Source organism: Ursus americanus, chromosome 13 (assembly GCF_024610735.1).
Source record: "Ursus americanus isolate L20-20 chromosome 13, mUrsAme1.1.p, whole genome shotgun sequence".
NCBI lineage: Eukaryota > Metazoa > Chordata > Mammalia > Carnivora > Ursidae > Ursus > Ursus americanus.
The window spans coordinates 9091724-9117380 of NC_142139.1; the positions used below are offsets into that span (position 1 = coordinate 9091724).

Sequence of the window (25657 nt, forward strand, 5' to 3'; positions counted from 1 at the left end):
GGCCTACTTGGAAATATGATCTTAGCAACTCCGTAAGGTAAATCACCAAATATGTGATGAGTGAACTGCATATTGAGAAATTGGAAAGCGCTGAGGTAAGGCTCCCAGCTTTGTAGGCCTAACAAGGTGTTGAGCGTCAACAGACATTCAGATGGATCGGCTGCTTTTAGTTGGGGATAGTCAATGACATAGCACAAGAAGTGTCCATGTTGCTATGCAAGAAAGAGGGCCCTTTTATATACAACGTAAATATACACACATATGCCTTTTAGTATTTATATAGTGTTTTATATACTTTATCGCTTTTCCTTCTCTACCAATTTTATGATGTATTCTTCCATTCAACAAATATCTGAGGAGCTGGGCTAATGCTAGTAGCTGGAAAAGTAATGGTTAACTAAGTCAGGGACAGTGTCTGCTCTTGTGGAACTTACACTGATGGGAAGAGCTATGCTGATCAATGAAACACCCCAAACTCCAAAGGTTACTTACTATTCTGCAGTATTCTGAAGCAAAGGAACAAAACTAAAAGAAATTTTAAAACAGAGAAAGCTGACTTAGACTGGGTGTGGTTAGTGGGTGAGGTGGTAAAGGGAAGAAAACTTTAAACTGAGGGAAATGTTATTTTGTTTGGTATCCACCCCCTTTGTTTTTTAAGAGTTCGGCTTTTTATTGAACAGATTGCAGAAGAAACCTAGTCAGAAAAACCAAAGCTCCTGTCATCTTCAGACTCCTCTGATTCCTATTTCTTTGCTTCCACTTTCTTCTCAGCTGGGGCAGCAGTGGTGGAGGGAGCAGGACCTTCTGCTGGTGCAGCGCCAGCTTCTGGGGCAGGTTCATCAGCCCTTACCTTGCAGAGGAGGCTCCTATGTTGACATTGGCCAGGGACTTTGCAAACAAGCCCGGCCTGGACTTGTTTAGATCCACTGCTTTAATGAGGGCATGGCTCTTATCCTCTGTGACCGTCATCTCATCATTGTGCAGGATGAGGGCTGAGTAGGAGCAGGCAAGCTCCCAGATGGGTGCCTTGGTGCAATGAGTGCTGAGTGGGTGCTGCCAGGCAAGGTGCTATTCATAGGATGAAGTGAGGGCCTCACCCTACCCTGGCCTTGACTTCTGCAGAAGAACAGAGCACCTTAGCGGCAGCTGAAGAAAGGCTGTTACCCTCTTTTTACAGGAAACTTGAACTTGCAAATCTGTCTGTCTTCAAAACCCATGTTTTTCAAAAGACAATCTTCCCACAAGTGGACATTAAGATCTTTTCTAGCCACATAGCACAGAGTGAACACAGCTGCTAGGGTTAGAGAATTCTAATCTTCACACAAGCATGCATGCTCTCCGCATTCAGGATAGAAGGGCAGAATTCTGGCCCTAAAAATTACATTTCTGGAGTAAACAGTACTAATATTAAGGGAGCCTAAGAACTATTTGCAATTAGTAGTAAGAGCCAAGAAACAAGAATAGTCATGCTACGGCAGACCAAATGAGACGTGACTCAAAGGGAAAATCCATTGGTTGGCTCCCCCAGCCAAAGTGGGAAATGGATGATGGTTATTCCCACATCCACAAGGAATACCTTGAGAATGAAATCAGACGCTGTTGAATGCCCTATGCTTTACTGTACATACACTGGTATTATAAACACAGAAACTTCGCAGTTTTCATTATGGGATTGGGTTTCGTGCACTCTAAGCAGCAGTTTTAGCATCCTCATGAAATCCCAGGTTAAAGACCTTCGATAACTTAGCTGTTTTTTTCCCGACTTTAGAGCCAGGATTTTTTGGTGTTCAGGCATCAGCTTCACTTACAGAACCACACCATAGGTTTATTTCAACTTAGATATAGTCACATTATACAGTCCTCTAGTTATGGAATGGCCTTATAAAAATTAAAGGTACTATTTGATTCAATAAAGAGAGAGAGAGAGGAAATAGAATTGCTTAGAGATAAAATTCGTGTGGATTGATTATTCAGGTGAGGGCATCTTAGGTAAAAGGAAAAAGAAGACCAACTGGCTGAGACATGTTTGGACTGGGAGAGTATGGGAAATGATGTTAGAAAGTTCAGATCACACCAGATACTGGGAAGTTTTGAAAAGATATGAAGGGCTGGAACTTGATTTGAGAGCATTAAGAGTGATGAGGTCCTTCGAGAAGGACATTACCTGAAAAAATACTTATGTAAATCATATTAAGGTCCTTTCTGGAATGGATTTATAGACATAGAGGCAACAAATAAGTGGCTTCAGTCCATAGAATTTTGAAGAGTTGAATTTTACCCCAAGATCACTGAGTCTGTTAAAGTTTTTTTGGTTAGAGCAAGACATGATGAAAATATAGGAAAAGATATCCCAGGACATTATTAGGGTGAGATTTGAGGGACTAAAGACTAGAATCACACAATTGCCACAGTGTGAAATTTCTACAGCAATATATTCGTTAATTTGAAGAACTATGCTGTGACTATAGCATCTTCTGGGAGAGGGGCATTTGTTAAAAGTTTAGAAAGAAGTAATCATTTAAGAGGAAAACAAATGACAAAGGAATCAGGGACTCAGTATAGGACCTTCTTTGGATGATGGAAAAAGAAAAGAAATAATAGAATGTATTGTCAGGAAGGTCACCATCAGAGAGGGAGATCACAGTAAGGCACCACAGTCTGTCCTGGGACTGTTTAGGGGACAGACCATGAGTAGTGGATGTCAGGGTGGAATGAAGGAGTGGATATGAGGAGCCTATCAGTAAATAGAGGAGCTAAGAAAATCACAGACAAATACTAACATGGATAGTTACACAGTATTTCTTTGAAACAGCCATGTTAATCCTCACCATAAAGACATTTCCCATAGCCCCCAGTATGCATGAGCAGAAATGCCCTAGCTTACTATCGATAAGTAGTTGTTGTAGTTACACCTAGGTAAGTTGTTGTTGTTACTGTTTTTGCTTAGTAGAGAGCATGCCTGCCACCTTTTTCTCTTTTTTCTATACGCATTTATTTTCAAGTAAACATGTAGTTAGATGCTTAAAAGATACAGCTAATTTTTAAATGTAGGCTTAAAAAGTTGTGAAAATAGTCACTCCAGGGATTTATAGTCTATTAAAAAGATTTAAAACTCAGTTGCTGCTTGTTTGGGTTTATAAGTACATTAAGTACTTAAAAATGAAGGAATAGTCACCAAGTTTAAATTCATGCACAGTCTAAAAGAAATATTTGTCCTAAAAAATATAGTCGTTTTGATATGCATTCCCTTATAATCAACTCCTTATTCATCATTATTAACTCTTTATTAGACTACAGAACGAAGTCTGCTTTGAACCATTGTCTCAAGAAACAAGAGCTCTCTGATTGGGGTGGTTAAGTAGCTGATTTAGTTTAATTGTTAAGTAAAGATCACTTACTTCTCTTTCTTGGGAAGTATCTTGTTGAAATAAGCTGTAGTCATTTGAGTAATGTGAGTGACACTGATGTTTCAACAGTGTATAAACATAGCTACCCAAAAGTAACAAGGTTTTTGACATTAGAAACTCAGAAAATCTGAATTGTCAAAGAAAAGATCTTTCATTCAGCAAACGTGTGAAAGCAGACTTTTAAACGGAATTTTTACAATGGGGAAACCTAGTAATTTCCAATTTTAAAATCTGTTCTTACTGCTTAAATTGTAAGTAAAATTTTTTATTATTTACATAGCAATTTTCTGTTTAGAATATCAATTTCTAAACCTGGCTGCTCATCAGATTCCTTTAGGGCTTTTTTCCTCCCTTAGGAAATTCCCAGCTCCACCCAAGACCTAAATCAAAATATCCAGAGTTTGGGAATATCTATGTTAAAAAAAAGCTCTCCAGGTGATTCTGGTATGTATAGAATTTTGAAAACCACTGATTTAGAAGGCAAATTATCAAAAAGTTTAAATAGGATTACTCAGTGGATGAGGTTGGTGTCATCTACCAAATACAATACGGGAAACACAGCTGAAAAACGGTTGGATAAATCTAGACTCAGAACATCTGAGGGCTGAACAGTGAGATTCTGTAAGATGGCAGGAAGAATTAAAGTTGGGATATAGGCAAGCCACCAGGATCAAGAAAAGAAGGGAAAGGCATTAAAGCTTAAGTGGGTGAGTGACAGTGGCAATAGCCCGAGCAGACACTGCTGGATTCAGATGCCCTTAAGGGAAAGACTGGAAGGAAAAGCTAAGTTCTAAATCCAGCTCATCTATAGTGATGTTTTTTGGCAGGATTCATAGTATTGTCCCTGTGGCATGGGCCAAAGGTCTAAGGTACTGACCTCCTGAGATTGAAATGTTCTGGTGTCCAGTCTCAATGAGGCTAGGTAGCTGTGAAATCTAGAGTCAAGGCTACTCAGTAAGAGTAAATGCCTGATCTGGCATCCAGAAAGTAGCATATTCCCAACTTTAGACTGTATGAATTTATAAAAATCATACGATTTAAAGACTAAAAGAATTGTGTAAATCATAAGAATAAAAATCATATGAATTTATAAGATATAGTAGTGAAACCAATAGAAGTTGGTGATTGGAGAATAAAAATGAGAGAGTAATAAATGATTATACCTAGTTCCTTGTTTGGGGAAATTGCCTGAATGGTAGTACCATTTATAATGGTAGAAGTCATGAAAGGACTAGCAGGTTTGAGGACTAGATGGAAAAAATACCTGGTGTTGTTGAACTTGAGATATGTGAAGCCTCCCAATGGAGGAGTGCAGTAGATAGGTGGATATATGGGTCTAGACCTCAAGAACAAAGGAAGAGAGAAAATTGTACCCACATCTAGATAGAGTGGATGAAATTTCCTAAGGGAAATTGGAGAATAAGAAGTGAGAAAGAGACCTAGGACAGAACTGTTTAGGATAGGGAAGATGAAATAGGGCCTGCAGGGAAACCAAGAAGTAGCAAGAGAAATGTCACTGGAAAGATGGCAACTTTTATTGAACATTACTCAGTAATGACACGGTGCCAGCACTATGCTAAGTGGTTTTTCATGAACTATCCCTTCACAACGTATGCAGATAGATGCTATTATTACCATTTTACATGTGAAGAAACCAAGGTTAGTTACATCAGGTGGTTATACAAAGAGAAAACAAGAGAAGGGCATTGTAAGAGAACAGATTATCAGACAGCTATGAACCAGAGAGCTAACATACCAGGCAGTGAGAAAGGTCAATAAATTCAAGAGGGAAGAGGACAATGAGATGAGGAACATAGTAGGTGTTAATTCATTGGAATAAGGTCTCTGCAAATAACTTACTAAAGCTTTTTTCTTTCTCTGAATTTACCAACATAGAAAATGATAGAGCTCTGTGGTATTGAAGTGTTGATGAACAATGTAGGTTTGAAAAGAAAACAGGGTTTTAACTCAAAATCTATTAAAAGAAACTGATAATCATCAAATCATATAAATTTTAGATGAACTAGATGAGACATGTGCAAAGTCTTTATAAAGAAAAATATGTATTTATATGGGGAGTTGAAAATATTTGAACACACGGTTTTGAATAAACTGTTTTCCAAGCTAAGGACTCAGTGCTATAAAGATGATCAAAAACATGCACTGTGGAATCCTACTGCCCACTTGCTAGCTAATAAGTTACTGAGCCTCTCTTTGCCTCATTTTTCTCATCTGTAAAATATGGCTAATAATAATGCCTATTTCATAGTGTAGCATGTTACTTATCTATCACCAAACAACACTGCTTAACAAACTACTCCAAAATTCAAAGGCTTAAAGCAACACTAATAGATTCTTACGGATTTGAGGATTTGCTGGGCCAGGTCTGCTCCAACTGTTTCCTGTCTCCTCCTGGGATCAGTGGGATGGACCCAAATTCTTCTCAGGTCATAGCTGAAACATAAGAGATCAAGCTGAACCAAGCAAACACATATCAAGGCTCCGTTGATCTGTTTACATCTCACTGGCCAATGCAAATCTTATAACTAAGCCCAGAGTCAAGGGGTGGGAAATACATCCTTCCCAGGATGAGGCTGTGAAAAAGTTGTTGATGCCAGAAGAGGTGATGAAATGGAGCCAATAATTAAATCGACCACAGTTGTTTTGAGAATTAAATGAGTTAATACTTGAAAGCACATAGAATAGCTTTTGTCCATTGAAAGCAGTATTAAGGCTTATTTTAATTTGTTATTCCTATTATAATTATTCCTAAATTAATTTATAGTGCAATGTCATTCCAATAAACATCAGTCCGATGATAATTCAGAACACAATGTATGATAATATTTATAAAAAGAGTAACATAGACAAAACAAGCTGTTCCCCAAAATTGGCATGAGGTACCCACTTTTAACCTATCCTCCATCACTAAGAGGAGTCTAATGCCATAACCAATCATTGTAGAGAACAAACAGCCTCTGCATTGTCACTATATAAACTATCTGATAAGCAAATACCTCTGAGCCTCATTCCACTGTTGGTTTGAAAGCTCCCAGTTTGTGAACTATTCTTATATGCATGATAAACTCTTACCAAATGACATAAAGATCCTACCTGACCATAGATATGACTTATTACTATATAACAATAATTTAATACTGATTGTGAAAGAAAGGAGAGGCCAAAAACTGATTTCATGCTATAGGAAAACAATATGTGAAAATAAACTTTTCAAAATAAAAGAAAGCAAGCATTTAGAGTGATGAACATTAATAATTAGATAATTCTATAACCACATCAATAAAGATTAATTAATCCATATCTTATATATCACATACCAAGAGAAAAACATATCTAGTTGAAATTGGAGAGCTAAATGAAAAAAAAAGTTAAAGAAAGCCCAACAAAATTTAACTGACTATATTAACTATATGTAGGGAAACTCTTCTATTTTTGGCTTTTAAATAATATAGAAATTTCAATGACAGATAATTATAAAATACTTATAACAGACTATTAAATCAGAAGTTTTAACTAAGGCACCAAGATTCAAAGCTGTGATTTTCCAAAGAGATGTGCCAGAAGAAGATGCCAGTTTTCAAAGGAGATTATTAAAACCAGTTTGACAACTCTTAACATTCTTACCCATGCAAAGGTAATAAGAGGGTCGGAGTATGGAGATTGGAGAGTATGAGTGAAGAGACATTTTAATAAGTTGTTGGTATGCCCTGAGAACTCCTCACCCTGCCCACATGGGCCTGAGGACGGAGGTGCTGACCTCCTGAGATTCAAGTGGTTTGGTGTCTGGCTGCTGCTTGAGAAAGCCTCAGGACTGACCACCGGTGAGCCAGAGGAAGAGAGAGGCTCACAGGGACTGGCCAGGTCTCCCACAGGCTCAATCAGACTTCCAAAATAATAATAATAATCATCATCATCATCATCATCATCATCATCATCATCATCATCAAAAGGTAGCTGCCCAATCTGAAGGGCTGACTCTGCAGATTATGCCTAGAGATACCTGTTCTCACATTAAAGGAATTGCAGATAGGAGATTGTCAAAAGTTGGTAAGGAGCACATATGAGAAAAAGTTACCCTTGAACAACTGCCAGACCCAGAGTGCATCATACTGGTCATTTAAGGACTTATTACTTGACTCTCACCTTTCTCCCTCCCTGCATACTCATCCTGGAGGAGAAGCTGAAGTTAACAAGTTAGGGAAGGAAGGGTAGAAGTACTAGGCAGGGAACAGTAAACTAGAGAAATAGTCTAGGTTTCCAGGCTGAAGTAGTATTGATCCAGGGAAGGGACAAAAGATATACTTTAAATGAAATTCAGAGTTTTCATAACCATATATTATTGGACATCCTAAATTTGAATATCAGATTTTGTGAACTAGAGTGATCACAAGACAATTTGTTTTTAGGATTGACTTCAGAAGTCTGAAGAGCAAGAGAAGCTAGGCCCACAGAATTTAGAGACATTGAGAAATAAAAACAAAGTTGTGTGTATCTACTGGTTTTTCCTGCTCAATGTCACAGGAGGAAATTTTTTTTTTTTAAAAGATTTTATTTATTTATTTGACAGAGATAGAGACAGCCAGCGAGAGAGAGGGAACACAAGCAGGGGGAGTGGGAGAGGAAGAAGCAGGCCCATAGCAGAGGAGCCTGATGTGGGGCTCGATCCCACAATGCTGGGATCACGCCCTGAGCTGAAGGCAGACGCTTAACCACTGTGCCACCCAGGCGCCCCTGCACAGGAGGAAATTTTAACCGTATGAAAATTAATTACAAAACTCAAGTCAAAAAGGAAAATAAACTGGGAAAATATTTCTAGTAATATAACAAGAAAGGAGGTCATATGTATTCCATTAAAAGAGTTCATTAAGATTTTTAAGAAAAATATCTTGACCTCCAATAATAAATATGGAAAGAATTTGGACAACTAATGCAAATAGAAATGGATCAAAAGAGAGTAAAAATATTGGTCTTATTTGTAATGAAAGGAATAATAAAGCAAAATATCATGATTTTATACCTATGAAACCAGTGAAAAGAATGGTGTATGATTTGTAATATGAGTAACATTGGATTGAAACTGGTACTCTGCTGAGAGCGTTGATTTCATATATAGTTTTAAAAAAATAACGTGGAAATATATATCACCGTATCACGTACAAACCACACAAATATCTCTACACATTAGCTCAGTAGTGCCATTTTTTGACATTTATCCTAAGAAAACAATTCAGTAGAATAACAGAAATAGTTAATAAAAATGGTCATGGGAGCACTATCCATAATAGAAAATATTGAAATTGTCTTAATGTTAAGGATTAGGAAAATGGTTTAAATAAATTGAGTTATCAACTTGATGCGATGTTATGACCACTAGAAATGATAATTATGAATATAATGAAGGACATAATATATGCACCTAAAGTAATGTATAATGAAAACAATAATGTGAAATATTTTTTACACCAAAACTATATATACAAAATATATATGTTAACATACAAAATATATGTATGAGTATCTTATATATAGTTTCAAACTAGTTAGCAGAGACTTTGTTAAAAAGAACAGAGGGTGATAAGAAATTAAGAAAGAAAGAATAAAATTAACTGGAGAGAGTAAAGACTTACATAAGACACACAGAGAGGAGAAGACTCAGAGATCTGGATCAGATGTGGTTTTATGGTCTAGCTCTTCTATCTCTCTGAGATTTAGGGCAACTCAGTCAACTTTTCTGAGTCACAGTGACCTCAAGTAAAAATAAAAAATTAGATAAAAACTATCCCTAAAACTGTATCCTTTGATTCTCCCCCCCCCTTCTTTTGGTTCCTTTTCTCTCCCCTTAATAAAAGAAAGTGCAGGATTTCTAGGGCATAAGCCAGTTGGACACCTGCCAATTGATGAAGTCAGAGAGATTTCAAGCAGAAGCCAAGTAGGGGAATTTGTATTTTTTCAAAAAGTGCTTACACCATCTTCTCATGGTGAGATTACATATATGTATTCACTGTAGGTTTACATATCTTTGTTAAGGAAAAAACGCTGAAATTTTGTAAATATATCACCTCTTTCCTTACTTGAAAAATAAAAGGATATTTGAAGATTAGGTTCAAATTCTAGCTCTGCTATCCATCATGGCGCAAGCTCTTGGAGTTTCAGTTTTCTCAACCGTCAAATAAGGAAGTAATATCTTCCCTATCTATTTTTACAGGATGGTTCTAAGAACCAAATTAGGACAATATTCATGAAAGGGTTTTGAAATCATCAAATACCATATGCCTGTAGGTTCTTCATCTCTCCCTAATTTTCTTCATTTCTCTGAGTTCAGAAAACCTCTAGCCTCTAGGGATTCCTGAGCAAATACATGACTCAGCGTCCATCTGAAAAGAGTAGGTGGAACTCTAAACCGAAGCCAATGATTGTGGAATAGTCTAGTTAACTTTCCACATAAAAATAAGAGTTGTGGATACTAAGAAGTCCATAACCAGCCAAGATCAACCCATAGTGAAAGATCATTTCAGAATCATAGCTTTCTAGTATAAGGTAAACATCCTGGCTAGACCCACCCCTAACATTGCAGGGCTGGTGTCAAGATTAAAAATGGAGGTCTATATGTCATATATTTAAATATTTAATAGTTATAAGTCAAACTAATAAGTCAAGCCTCAGTTTGAAATCTCTGACTTCATCAATTTAGCTGGTGTCCAACTTGTGTCTGTCCTAGAAAGCCCTCATTCTCTTTTATTATAGGGAGAGCAAAGGAATACACATGGGAAACAAAGATACAATTTGAGAGCTGGAAGCCTGATTCAAGATCAGAATTCCTGGACTTGTCAGAGTTCCATGTTACTAGTTGGTGGGTTGGGTCATCCCCAGTCCAAGTTCACTCTTTTTTCTTTCTAAAAGACCCTTGTAAAAGTGTGTAGACACTCCAGACCACGTGGCCAGACTGCCCTTAAACAGTCCTGTCTTGCTCTCCCCTTGATCCAGACAGTATACTGTAGCTGAGTGATACACTCTCAGGAGGACAGACATGTAGAGTGATCTTTGCATGGAATTTCCAGGTCCCAGATATTCCAAATATGATCCAAAAGGAGGTATATGGACTCTGGGTGGGCTCCCTGCCTTTTGGGAAGGAACAGGACTGGAGGAGGACCAGAGAATCGTCCCTTACAGGGTGGGAACCCAGGGCAGGGCCCCTCTTGCCCAGGCCTACCATACTGTTTCTGGTTTTTTGACTTATCAACCACTTTCATTGCCCAATGTCCTTCTTAACTCCACTGTAGCCACCCTTGGGCTCATTTTCAATTTGAGCCTTCTAATCCTCAAAATGGGAAATCTTTGCTTAGGCCCTTCTGCTACTTTAATTCCTACCAAATACATCTTTATTTGTTATCATTCTCTCTGTGGGTAATCATTTCCTTTGTTAACTTTTGTAGGCAGGCCTCTCTACTATTTATTCCCTTGCTCAGCTCACATCCTCTCAATCAATTTCAAAGATATGTTTGTATACTTATCTCTTTGTTCTTTCCTCTTGCCTGCTTTGTCATTCATTCATTCAACTATCCCCCGTAAGGATTCACTATTAGTCAGTCATTGGTGATACATACAACAAGGTATAAGACAGGCATGGTCCATGCCTTCATGGAAATTGCAGTTTATTGGGATAACTGATAATGGTGATTAGTTACAATTGCAGTGAGTACTATGAAGATGATGTATATCTCTGAGAGTCTAAAACAGGGGTCCTAACCCAGTGTGGGAGCTATCAGACCCCAACCATCCAATCTCTGGTATTTCGTTTTAGCAGCCCAAATAGACTAAGACACTAAGTCATGAAAAGAAATTGGTGCCCATGTTTGCTCCATATGTAATTTAAAACATTAAGATCTTATAGCATTATAAGTGTAAGGCAATCTAACTTAGTATTGATTTTTTTCATTATAATCACTTTAATGCTTTTTTGAATTTTCAAATATCAAAAATTTTATTTTTCTCCAACTTTGTGATGTCTTGCCTTTTTTATTTTTTAGGCTTAGCCTCTCGTGCACACTAGTCATAAATTCTTCCCATCTCTGTATGCTGCCTCTTTGTAAAACTCCTCCAATTAAGAGGAGGAATCTATTTTTTCCTCTCCTTGAATCTGGGCTCAACTGTCTGACTCCTTTTGGCCAGTGGGACAGAAGTAAATTTGATATTAGCAGAGTTTTAAAAAGTGCTTGTACCAGGGGACTTGTCTTTTCTCTTTCTGTTTTTCAGAACTTGTGGGTAGAAACCAGGAATAGCCAACTGGAGGATGGGAAATTACATGAAGCAAAGACAAGTTGCCCCTTCTCCCTTCTCTAGTATGAGGCATACTAGAACCACCTAGCTATGAATAAGGCCATTCTAGACCAACAGCCCCAGCTGAGTTACCGTCTAACTGTAGATATCCAGTAAGCTGACCCAGATCAGAATTGCCCAGTTTACTCACAGAATCATGAGCAAATGAAGTGACTGTTATTTCAGGCTACTCAAGTTGGGTATGGTTTGTTATACAACAACAGTCCTCCTACCGTGGTTAATTTGGCCCTATCTGTGCTCAGGCAGAGATACAAAGCCTGGCAATGAAGGATCAATTGATGGAGCCTTCCTCAAGGAGAAGCATTCTGAGATGGGAATGGAAAGATTAATAAGGACTGATTGCAGAAACCAAAGTGAGAAGAGAACAGGAAGCTGAATGTCTTCTTAGACAGGAAGTACAAAACTGGAGGGAAAAAAGTCTCCTGGGAATTAAATTAATGAATATAATGTACTTGGTAGAAAGTTTATTCGGACCTTAACCTTCGTCAGAAAATAAAAAGAGCTTTTCAAAAGAAAAATCTCTTCAATATTCTGCATATTGAGTTTCAACATATGTCTGGCATATAGTGAATTAACAGTAAATATTTGTGAATAAATAAAACATCAATGGATATTTTTCATTATGGTATTTCAAAATTAGTAATAGCATACTGTACAGTGCTATCTACTTTAAAATTATTTTGTATTAGATTTCTTTGGGTCATAAACATAATACCATCTTCATGGTATCTTTCTCCAAGAGAATACAAATTATCATATAGCCTTTTTTTGCCCCAGAGAACATTAATTGGACATGGAAAATGAGATAATCTTGTGAAAGCATCATGCACAGAACCTGGCAGGAAGTGATAAGCTCACTGTAACTATAACACTTATTGAATGGCTTAGTGGTACCAGGCACTGTTCTTTGTGCTGTACAGTTACTAGCATATTTATCCTTGCATCAGACCTATGAGTGGGTAGTATCTTTACTTTCATTTTATAAATAAGGAAACTGAAAGAAAAGGAAGTTAATTAGTTACATAGATAATATATTGGAATAAGATTCTGAACGTAGGCAGTCTGGATCCCAGGCCACCTCCATAAAACCAATTTTTTTGAGCACTTTCATATTTCAGGAATTTTGCTAAGGTTTTTCCAAAACAAGTCAAATTATTTAATTCTCATAATTTCAACCTGAAGTACTGAGGCTATCTGCATTTTATTGGAGGTGCTCAAAATGTGCTAGATTTGTGTCCCTCTTTTCTCTTTTTCTCCCACTTTCATTGTTGCCCTCTTTGCTCCTTGTTCTGCAGTGACTGGGAGACAGCCTATCTTCCAGCGCGCCCAGCTTCATTCTCTTTACACTCACCTGAGCTGCTTTTCCTCTGCTTCATCCAGTCTTCATCCAGTCTGCTGTTGAGCCCCTCAAGCGTAATTTTCAGTTCAGTTATTGTATTCTTCAGCTCTGTGACTCATGTTTGGCACTTCCTTACATTTTCTATCACTTTGTCGAAGTTCTTACTGTGTTCATCCATTCTTCTCCCAAGTTTGGTGAGCAATTTTATGGCCATTACTCTGAACTCTTTTTTGCTGTTCCCTTATCTCTGTTTCATTTTTTTCCCCAGAGGTTTTGTCTTGTACTTTCATTTAGAACATATTCCCCTGTTTCCTCGTTTTGCTTGACTCTCTGTGCTTCTGTATGTTAGGTGTGACAGCCATGTCTTCCAGTCTTGAAACAATGGCCTCATGTAGGAGAGATAAACCTTATCATTCAACCTTGTCCTATTCTTGGTAGTCATTGAATCTTTGTGATTATCTAAGCAACCTATTTTATTTTTCATGACTCCCAGTTGTGAGGGTGTCCCAAGACCTGTCAGTGTCCCAAAGAGAGAGATCTCAGCACCTAGAATCAGACTGATTAGAAACCAAAGCCTTGGGCAGCTACTTTTAAAGTATGCAAATATACACAGTCCTGTAGGACCTATGAGCATAAACCCTGCTGGGCACCAGAACCAGGTGATGTAGAGGTGTCCCCTGGCAGCAGCTACAAAAGTCAGGGCATCAGACAAAGATATAAGATCCTTCCTGGAAGATGCCAGTGAGAAGGAGCAAGGCAGAGGGAAAGCACAAAGACTGGATCTGCTGGCCTCCTTCCCTGAGAGCACCTCTGTAGGCTCCTATAAAGAAAGCTCAACCAGAGGCCTGCTCTTCAGGCCAAAGCTCCCAGACAACCAAGTAGGCCTCTTTATCAGAAAACCAGGGGGTGTGTTTTTGTTGCTATCTGTGCAGTGCCCTGAGTGTGGTAGTCTGTGAAGAACTGTCTCTCTGACAGTTACAGTTTCGTGAGACCCAGGAATGCAAGTCCCCCTGACCACTAGAGCCAGAAGATCAAAGGGTGCTCCCTGGGCTGCAAAAAACAGGACACCAGACATAAAAACCAGGCATCAACTGTGTGTATAAAAGCCCCCCTCCCCACCCCAGAGAAACTGGCATTGTGGAGCATTGCAGAGGGAGAACATGAAGAAAGCACCCCTGAGGATTAAAAAAAAATTTTTTAAGTTGCCTGACACTTACTGACTTTAACAAGGAAGAGAGAGAGCTCAAAAATTACACCGGCCTGCACCTTAGTCCCCAGAGAGTATCCTAACAGGCCTCTTGCCATCTGGTGGACACTTTAAGATTAGCAAATGAATCTCCTTCACATATAGACTGGATGTTTTTCAAACTTCACTTCTGCTTGGGGTCCTGGGGTGAGTGAGTCAGCATATGATCCCTTTGAGGGCAGTTTCTCAATTTGCTACAGCCCTTTGGATCTTGTGGACAAAAGCCCTATTGGTTTTCAAAGTCAAATATTTTAGGGTCTCATCTCTCAGGTGCAGATTGTTAAAGTTGAGGTGCCTGATGTGGGGTACCAACCTTTCACATCTCAGAGAGATGCTCTGGATTTGTAAGTTCCCTCCTGATTGTAGGTTGCTATGCTGGGACTGGGGTTAATGACAAGACTGCGTCTTAGCCTCTTCTCCCCTTTTCTCATTTGCGGCTGAGAAGGACATGTTTAGCAAGTTTTCCGTCTTTTTCTGTGGAAATTGTTCCATGTGTAGCTTTAGATTTGGTGTGCCTGCAGGAGGCCGGTTCGGGATCTTCCTGGTCGCCATCTTGGACTGCCTACAGCTGGTGGCATCCTGTGTGGTGTCTGGCATAGGCCTGATGCTTCGTGATACACCCCATCCCTTTTGGTAATAGGCTCAGCCAGGCCTACTGGGGTGTATTTCTGTAACATGGGAGGTTCACACCCAGACTCATCAATCCTGGAAACAGCTGGTAACCATTACTATGTATTCTCTTCACAAATGAGTAAAGAGAGAGGCTGGCTTCAAGTCATTCCTCGACTTTTCAAGGTCACATAGCAAATCAGTGCCTAAAGAGTCAATGAAACTACAGGCCTCTTTTCTCTGCTTTCCTTTTTCACTACATCATGCTCTTGATTATTACTTTTTAAAGTAGGTGTCTTCTTCTTGTTTATAATTAAAGGCCAGAAGATTTTAATTTAAAAAATTAAAACATAGCACTCTATAAGTATATCATTAGTAAGGTCACATTCTTCTACTCAGTTATTCAAAAAGAATTTAATTTTCAGAAAGTAAGTAGATTTGGCAAAGAATATGCTCTTACATTATGATGGATTCTTGAGGAGAAACTCTCCTTCTCTCCCTTGCTTAGCTGCCCCACCCCCACCTCTTAGGAAGCATTTGATTTTAAGTCAGTGGGTCAATTGAAGCAATAACACCGTCTTTTGCCAACATTAAAACAAATGTAGATGTCTTGCAATATTTCTTATCCAAAATGGGGAGCACTAGGGGCGCCTGGGTGGCACAGCGGTTAAGCGTCTGCCTTGGGCTCAGGGCGTGATCCCGGCGTTCTGGGATTGAGTCCCACATCAGGCTCCTCCACTGGGAGCCTGCTTCTTTCTCTCCCACTCCCCCTGCTTGTGTTCCCTCTCTCGCTGGCTGTCTCTATCTCTTTCAAATAAATAAATAAAATCTTTAAAAAACAACAACAACAACAACAACAAAAATGGGGAGCACTAATTTTGTTGATAAGATTTTTTTTTGAAATGCCTTTTAAAACAGCGTTCCCTATGAAATAGCGTTGTCAGCTTTTCATATTAAAATAATCTCATGAGAAAGCCCCTCAGTGCTTTAAATGTTATTGCAATTGACATAATTTCCTTTTAATATTGAAGATCTGGCTCATAAAATTAAGGTTTTATAAGACATGTTTTCCTTTGTGGCTATCTTGTGTTTACTTACCACAATAAATAAATTAAAAAAAAAACACCAGATTTTCTGCAGATGTTTCTATTAGCATATTGGGGATTTTGATCCACAAAGTGTTTTATAAACTATATGCTCCTCAGGGTGCCTGGGTGGCTCATTTGGTTAAGCATCCAACTCTTGATTTCAGTTCAGGTCATGATCTCAGGGTCCTGGGATTGAGTCCTCACTCACTGGGGAGTCTGCTTGAGATTCTCTCCCTCTCCCTCTGCCCCTCCTCTGCTCGCACGCTCTCTCTCTAGCAAATAACTAAATAAATAAATCTTAAAAAAAAACTATATGATCCTTAAAAACCTTTGGAAAGAATTTGAACGTATTTATTGTTTCAGTTTAATATCACATCGAAACAAGTTTTGTAACACTCATAAATTTGGAATGATTTTAAGGAATCTGTACTTTACGATGATATGTTAATAGTTTTCATAAAAATCTACATGTAAATGTACATTTAATCATATAGTATCACTTTGTGGAACTATCCAATTAATTTATGTGTATTTGAATTTAACATAAAATAACCAATAATTATGTGTGTATAGCTAGTGTGATGAGTGCTTTTCAAATTCAAAATTGATAGGTAGAAAATAATTCTGATTTTGGTTAAGCATACTTTCCCTCAGTGGGGTAAACTTTGATGACATTTGTAATGAGAGTATTACTATTTTATACCTTGTGAACTAGAAAAGATCAAAATACAAAGGATGGAAATAAATATAATGTTAGAGACTTTCTAAAGTTTAGACTGTATAGGGAGTGGTAAGCAAATAGTGGTGTTTCAAATAATTTGATGTTAAATAGGAAAAGATCATAGAGTAATACTGGAAGAATAATGAAGAATAATGAATAAATAATGAATAAAGAATAATGAAGAATAGTGGAATTTTCAGAGATAGTACATATATAAATATGTATTATATAAAGATGGAAAGATAAAGATGGGAGAGTTGTCTCATTAAACATTTTAAAATATATTTTATTTAAATTACTTTCAGTAGAAAGTTATCATTTCCTTATACTATTCTAATTTAGCATTCTATATGATGTTTGTTAGCTGAATTTACTGTCAATTTTCTGGAAATAACTAGAGGAATCTATTATGGCAGTATATTTTATATTATGGTTTATTTTAAGGATCTATGTTGACCTAATGCTTTGATTCAGAAATAATAACTAGTGGGGATGCCCGGGTGGCTCAGTCAGTTAAGTGTCTGCCTTCGGCTCTGGTCATGATCCCAGGGTCCTGGGATGGAGTCCCACATTGGGCTCCCTGCTCAGCGGGGAGCCTGTTTCGCTCTCTCCTTCTGCCTACTTCTCCCTCTCTCTCTGCTGCTCCCCCTGCTTGTGCTCTCTCTCTTTCTCTGACAAGTAAATAAATAAATTCTCAAAAAAAAAGAAGAAACAATAACTATTTGAATCTAGTCCTACTGGTAGCCATATTCTGAAACTTTATAGAGCAAATGAGTAAAGCAAGTTTTAACAAAGGGTGCTTGCCTGCCACCCACTCAGACCCTACTCCAGTGAAAACATGCATGAAAAGAATCCACAAAAAACATCAAAAGTACCATGAACATAGAGTAGCTTTGCCTTTATTGCCCGTGTTACATGTTTTCCCACATAGAATATAGTTTCTTTTTCAAAGTTCCAGACAAGTGCACCTAAAATGAGGTTTCTTCTATTCATAAATCTATTAACTAATATGAAAAGTCAGTTCCTTGCAAAGTGACATTAGAACATTTTACTACTGATTAATTACTTGGTTTTCCTCCAGTTGATTTTCTACATTCAGCAGTTATGTTTAGAAAAAAAATCACAGATCTCACCTGCCCTCCATCTACTCCATATTCCTTTTTGTCCAGAATGTTTATCTCAGCTTATAAAGACACTGTGAGTATTTGCTTAATGCAAATCTGCACACTGGAAAAGGGACTAGGTCACGTGTTGTCCCAAGGGCTAACCACAGTGCCTGTTCCATGCCAAGTACTTAATAAATACTAGCTGAAGGAAAAGGGGGCCATGGAAATTGATGTTCCATGAAACAAAGTTCCTTCCTATATCGTGTCTAATTATCTTCAGTGAATATGAAAGCCCTGGGATATTTGATATTTATTCTTAGCTTCTAAAAATGGTTCAGTTAAACCCCCATCCCCGCCTTTGGAAATGAGAGACTGGTTGGGAAGCTCCTGATGCTGCTAAATTCCATCACATATCTGGCTGAAAACATTGCTATTGTCTTTCACAGGCACACTAGGATAACTTAACTGTCATATTTATTAATTTACTCTTACATTTCTAAGCAAATATTTAAGAAATATATTATGGCAAACACTGGAATAGATGGTAATGGAGTTCTAACGATTTAGCCAAGTTTTCTTTCTCCACTAGCAATATTGCAGCAAAATGCAATTGTGCATTGACTCATAGGCCAATTTCCTTACTCAAGGGCTTCCTCACCTGAGAGAACAGTTTCCTTTCCAGAAAGGGTGGATTAAAGAATTAATATGCAGCTTAGCTGGCCCAGCAGAGAGTCTTTCCTCTATGGGGGGCGGGGGGGGGGAGGTGATGGAGCCCAAATCAAAGAATAACCGTGCCATCCCTATACATTCATTCCCATATGGAAGCTAATATGAAGCTTTGTTCAAATCAGTTTACATAGAAAAAAAATATGTATGTGTCCATTTCCTATTGCACAGTCAGCCAAGCAAGTTGTTACGTGCTATGTCCTAAGAGGCAAGATTGATGTTACCAATGTCAGCCCTAACTAGAAGGATGGAAGCTGGAAAGCTGTGTAGGTGGCTGGTGGGACAGTTCTCCCTTCCTGCCAAAGGTGAATGCCAGCATCATAAACAGACTATACGGCATTATTGAGGGAGGGAAAAGGCTTAAAGAGCACTTCCCCACTCATTCTGCAGGTCTAGAGATGAAAGAGTTGCTAGACTTAATGGAGGACATAAAACCAAAATAGAACAGAATGTGAACACTTCAATAATATGAAAGGAATACACATCTGGCAATAGGGGAGACAGACAGAGAGAGAAAAAATTGACAGAAGATACAAAGGAAAGCCATTCTGTACTACTGGAAAGACATCCTTTGAAGGGGTTCATCCTTTGAAAAGATAATCTAATACTTTTTTGGAGAATTCTAAAACAATCAGATGCATTGCTAATAATGAAAGATGCAAGGAAATCTGCTACTGGTCCTGTGAGAAAACAAGGATTTATGATAGCTGATGACATCTGAAAGGGCCTGAAAGGCCACTTGGGTAGTTGGAAGCTGCCTTCTTCAAGCATATCTTTGAGGAGCGAGAATATAGCCACCTGAAAAAGGCGGTTCAGAATGTGATAGACTTGTACATAAACTCTATTCTATCAATTGCTAGATAAAACCTTCGATAATGTGCTTGTGTAAGTGTCCCAGGTTTTTTATGAAGGTGCTAATTAATGTTCTTTATGAAGTTGTAAGAATTATACGAAATAGTGGGCATATACCAAGAGCTTCAAAGTGTGACTACCATGCTAACGTGTTATTTCTATCCTTCCAAGATTTCTCAAAATTCATGTGGAATGAATGATATTCTCATGAGAGAACACGGAGGTGTATTTAAGATGTCTATGATTTTTGGGTAGGAAATTAAAAGTGTTCGGTCATAGCTAGAGTTTGCACTGCCTCTTCAGTTGAATCAGAGAACAGCTAAAAAATGGATGCTCTGCTCTGCATGAGTGAGTAAAGTTTTTCTGATGAGCTCTTGCCTTTTAGTTAAATACAGAGTTAGTTCTCAAGTGTAGTCCAGAAAGACCAGCTTTCATTCAAGGGTGTGGATTCCAAGGAGTGGGGATCCCTGAGAGCCATCTTAGAGGCTACTTACCACAGCAGCCAAATTCTTTTACATGCCCATGTAGATCGTTAGAATTACTGCCATTTTCAGGAAGGACTCTGTATTTTCTCTGCGAATGTAGTGTTGCCTTGAACTAACCATGATTTATACTTCCTGGAATGTATGCATTATTTAATACATTTGTACACAACCTTAAAATTTACTTTTGCTGACCTTTTAGTTTTGTGAGTGTACTGGCTTTCTACTTTTTAAAGATTTTATTTATTTATTCGACAGACATAGAGACAGCCAGCGAGAGAGGGAACACAAGCAGGGGGAGTGGGAGAGGAAGAAGTAGGCTCACAGCGGAGGAGCCTGATGTGGGGCTCGATCCCAGAACGCCGGGATCATACCCTGAGCCGAAGGCAGACGCTTAACCGCTGTGCCACCCAGGCGCCCCATGGCTTTCTACTTATTAAAAAAGATTTATTTAGGGGCGCCTGGGTGGTGCAGTCGTTAAGAGTCTGCCTTTGGCTCAGGACGTGGTCCCGGCATTCTGGGATCGAGCCCCACATCAGGCTCCTTCGCTGGGAGCCTGCTTCTTCCTCTCCCACTCCCCCTGCTTGTGTTCCCTGTCTCACTGGCTGTCTCTATCTCTGTCGAATAAATAAATAAAATCTTAAAAAAAAAAGATTTATTTATTTGTTTTAGAGAGGGAGAGAGCACAAGTGGTGGGAGGAGCAGAGGGAGAGAGAGACACAGAGAGAGAGAGAGAAGCAGACCCCCAGCTGAGTGTGGAGTCTCATTCGGTTCTCCATCTCACCACCCTGAGATCATGACCTGAGCCCAAATCAAGAGTTGAACACTTAACCAACTGAGCCACCCAGGTGCTCCTACTTTTCTGCTTTTTAATAGCATTTCATTTTTACCAGTTCTTTGTTCTCAGTCCCCTTCTTCTCTATGTAACAGATACCTGTAAAAGTGTTTGAGAACCACTGGCAAAAAAATTAGATATACTGTATTCAGTATAGAGGCCAAAATAATAAACTATAGTTAACTCCAAAAGTCCTTTCCTTGAAAATACACTTGAAAATATAGTTAGCCAACATTAGGGTAAAGTTGCTTCTTTCCCAGTTCTAAAATTTTCTGACTGTGATCAAGGAACTTACTAGAACAAGGACATTCAATTTCCTGGTTTTTCGTATAGATAAGATTTAAAAGAGACAGAATAAAAATAAAAATATGTAGCTGAAAGCAAATCTTGCAGATGATTTACTCCTTCATTTTATAGGTACCCCTTACAAGCCTCAGTTTTGAAGCTGTAGTAGTCTAAAGCCAAACTCATGATCTTCCTTTAAACATGTTCTATTTCAGGCAGTGGTGATATGCAAGCCCCAGATTTGCAAGTCCCTGCTGACACTCTCATCTACCACATCCAGTCTCTCATGAAATCGTACTGATTTTATTTTTCAAGTGAAGCATATTCTGAATTCATTTATTTTTCTCTCTTCCTACTGATCCAAATGGCCATGATCTACGTTCTGGACTCGTGTGATGGTTTCCTCCCTGATTCTGCTCTTGTATCTTTCTAATCCATTCTCCACAGATTTGGCACAGTAATTCTTTTAAAATGCCAGTGTAATCACATCAGTTCAATTTCTTCACATTGCTATTAACATTGAGACCAAAATCACTAACAACTCCTACTAGATCCTACAAGATATCACAGGTATCCTTTGTGATACCTGGAACCTCTCTTCCTCTTATCTAGGGGCTTGGAGTTCCTTAATTAAACTACTCTGTGAGGACACCTGGGTGGCTCAGTCGGTTAAGGATCTGCCTTTGGCTCAGGTCATGATCCCAGGGTCTTGGGATGGAGCCTCATATCGGGCTCCCTGCTCGGGTAGGAGTCTGCTTGTCCATCTCCCTCTCCCTCTTCTTCTGCTGCTCCCCCTGCTTCTGCTTGCTCTGTTTCTCTCTGTCAAATAAATAAAATCTTTAAAAATAAAAAAAATAAATAAACAAACTGCTTCAAGACTTTCCCTTACCCTTTCCTTTGCCTGGACCAATCTTTCCTGTTCCTGACCCTACTACCCTGATATTTCATATCTTGGGTTGGATGTTGCTTTCTCCAGGAAGCATTCTTGAGCCTCTCTGGTGCTGTCAAGTTCTCCTACATCCTAATGCATTGATCACATTTTGTAATTACATTTTTATTTGTGTGATTATCTGGTTATCACTTGAGTTTCCCACCTGATTGTGTCACAAGAGTGGGGACAATAAATACTTTGTACACCATGTGCTTTCATTGTCTGGCACAGAATTGAAGAGTTAAAAAACTTATTGTGAACAAAGTCTGAATGAATGAGTTGGGTTTTAGACTCAGGCCCTTACCCTCGGCTCCAGGGATTTCCACATTTTGCTGCCTCTTCCTCTCTTGTTCAATACATAATTCTATCTTTTAATTGAAAACAAAAGGAACATGAGAATCTTAACTTGACAGAGAATTTATAAAAGGGTAGGGGAATACTTGAAATAAACAGATTAATGAGATTAGTCATAATGGAATTGTGTAAATAGAAAAACCAAGCACATTCAAGTCTCAGTGCTAAAATATATAGAAGGTCATAGAGGCAACAAGGGGAAAATTAAGGATTTTTCACCATTATCATGATAAAATAAGAGCAGAGGCTATGTTTATCTACGTTGCAAGTTGGTCCAGTGAATAAAACAAATTAGGAGGATACAGGGTCAGAAAAAGAGCGTCAGTCACTCTACTATTGCAAGCGTACATAAACAGAGATGAGCCAAGCCATGACTTCTTTTCAAGCTCTAAAATGTAGTTCACAGACTTGTTATTTTTCTGTAGCTAGTTCTTAAAAACCACAGAAAAACTGATCTGTTGATAATTTGGTTATGGCATTTTTCCCCTAAAAAAAGATTTGCTTAAAACGTGTGTGTGTGTGGGGGGGAATGTCAATGACCTACTAACCTAGTTAGATTATCAGAGTCAGCATTTGGCAACAAAATAATTCCCTGTGGTTTACAATAACCTCTGAGTAAATAGTCTAAAACTTTGGATGATGGCTCTTCAAAATCACAATATTTGTTGCAAATGATGGGAAGTCTTACTTTGAAAGTTATAAGGGAGATGCTTGGAATTCTGCTGTTCCCTGTGGAAGAAGCAAATAGAAGACTGCTAAAAAAGTACTGAAGCATCTGGGAAGAATGGGCTCTAAGCCCTCTCTCAGGAAATGATCATGCTTTATATCCCACACCTGGGTGGAGATTTGCATTCTTACTACATCCTGAGTAGGACTGTGTTATTTTAAAACTGACAAATGGAAGACTTGCCTAGACCATATGTGATTGTGTAACACTTATTAAGGATGGCTACTCTAACAACAAGAAATTGCTGTTACACAATATTTACAGGTAACAATCCATACTTTTCAGATTTGATGCAGATGTGAAGTCAACAAATTTAATTTTAAAAATACTTATATTTGGAAAAAAATCAATTCTAGAAAGAAAAGAGGCAAAAGAAAGAAAGACACTTGTATCTATTTTGCTTCATATAAAAATCTTTGCTCTTTATACATGCTAGGTGAAAAATTTTCAAATACTTACATTTGGATCTGTTAATTTCTAATGAAAATGCCTCGCTTAAGTTTGATCCTAAACTCATATGTACATTGTATCTGGTTGTTCAACTTCAAGGAAGCAGAGTATATTAAATCAGCAATTATATTTTAACTTCAAAAATCAATAATTAGGAAGAAAATTCCTCTTTCTATTATTTTATATTACATGACAATCCTTCAAGAAATAGTTTGTGATATTTGAACAGTGAATATCAGTGACACCATTGAAATACAAGCCAATAACTTTCATGACAAGTTACTTGAATTTTTTGTGTTTCAGTTTCTTAATCCATAAAATAAGGATAATAATTAATTATCTTATTGGGTTATTGTGAGAATTTAAAGTATACATATGTGCCTATTCTAAACATTTTATATAACTATTATAATAAGCAGCAAAATTAAACTCTAAAGGAAAACTAAAGAAGTAGGAAATTAAACACAACTCAAACATATATGATGAAACTCAATTTCCAGGTCTTCCCACCTTTTGTTAGAGGAGAAGTAAAAACATCTTTGACTTTCAAACGTCCACTTTAGAGATATTACTTTATCAGTGACTATACGTTAAGTAAAAAGAAACCATAATAAACCTCCCAATGTCAGGACTTACTTTGGTTTGGGTTTCATAAGTAACTCAGTGAAATGTTTTTCTGCCTATAGATCCCCATTTTCTAAGTCTTTATGAAGTAAAGCTTGGACATCTTCTGTCCCCACTCTCCCACCAGAGCAAAAGTGTTAAAACTTATAGATGGAAGTAGAGAAAACATAACAGATGAAATAGTATATATACTTTTTATAACTGGAAAATTTTATGACATAGAAAATAGTTTTGTTTCGGTAAGATGAGAGTTTGATTCTAACTACAGATTTGCGGAGAAACCTTAAAAAGTCATTAGATACTAATTTTGTGATATATAAAATAATTGATAAGAATCCTGAAATACCTCTTGGAGATGCTTTGTCTGAATGTCAAATTATGAGATTTATAAAACTATCTACCAAGTCGTTATGCAAAGAGGGCAATCTTTTGACAAGATGTAGAGCCAATGGAGTTTAACAGAACAAAACAAATTAGAAACATGCTCCTTTTGCTTAGCCCTCCAGGGCATAGATTAATTTTTTTTTTTTTGCTCAGGTTTATACATAATAGCTTGCTTTGAGCAATATTAATATGAATGAAGAACTAGAGAATTTCTTCTTCTTTTGAAATTCACATTACTAAATATAGGCTGTGGCCATTTGGTAATATGCAGTCTCTAGCACTTAACACTATCCTGCTTTGTCTAAAGTAAAAATATATTATTTGAATAAGTGAATGAATAATTTTCAGAAATCCAACAATAGTATATATGCCAAATTCCCATCCTTAAGAAAAGATGCTATTTATATTAAATGATAAGGTCTTCCTCTTAGCCTATTTTTTAGAGTTCACAAAAGGCATAATTCCAGACAACAGGTCGGGATTTAGAAAACAGTTTCTCTGTTAAAGAACACAACATAACGAAAGTAGATAATGCCTTGCTTAATGGAAATTACCCTGATCCAGCATGTTATGGATAAAAAGAACGATGATGAATAAACCAGTAAAACATCAACCCATTTCACCCCAATCTCTTTTGCAATGGGCATTTTTCAAAGCTGGGTACATTTTTCTGGTTTTCCATCTGCCTGGTCCTCCTGATTTAGTGATGTGTTTGACTCCCTCCATTCAGGCCTGATTCATTTCCTGGCTTTTAAACTCTTTCCTGGCATAGTGCCCTCTTGGGCTGCCATCTCAGAAGTAGATCCTCTTCCCTCTTTGGGCTTATTCCAAAATCAACTATATTCAACTAGAACTTTTATGTGAAGTCTTGACCAACCAAGGTCCAGATCTATTTTCTTTAGTGCTACCACAGATGAAATAACCAAACAAAAGCAAATACCTCATTTGGTCTTCTTTATGCTTTTTTAAAAATGAAGTATAATTGACATGTACCATTATATGAATATAAGGTGTATAACATAATGGTTTGGTAATTGTATACATGGTAAGATGATGACCACAATAAGTCTAGTTAACCTCTGTCTACTTAGATAGTTATGAAATGTTTTTTTCTTGTTCTTGTGATGAGAACT

The 25657-nt window shown here is 37.8% G+C and overlaps 1 long non-coding RNA gene and 1 pseudogene across 1 annotated transcript in view; one reads left to right on the top strand and one right to left on the bottom strand.

Annotated features, from left to right (window-relative positions):
- Positions 1-25657, top strand: part of LOC148109051 (uncharacterized) — a 62399-nt gene that overhangs the window by 1452 nt on the left and 35290 nt on the right. The gene's annotated exons all lie outside the window — the stretch shown is intronic.
- On the bottom strand, positions 695-14902 carry LOC123793150 (large ribosomal subunit protein P1 pseudogene; annotated as a pseudogene).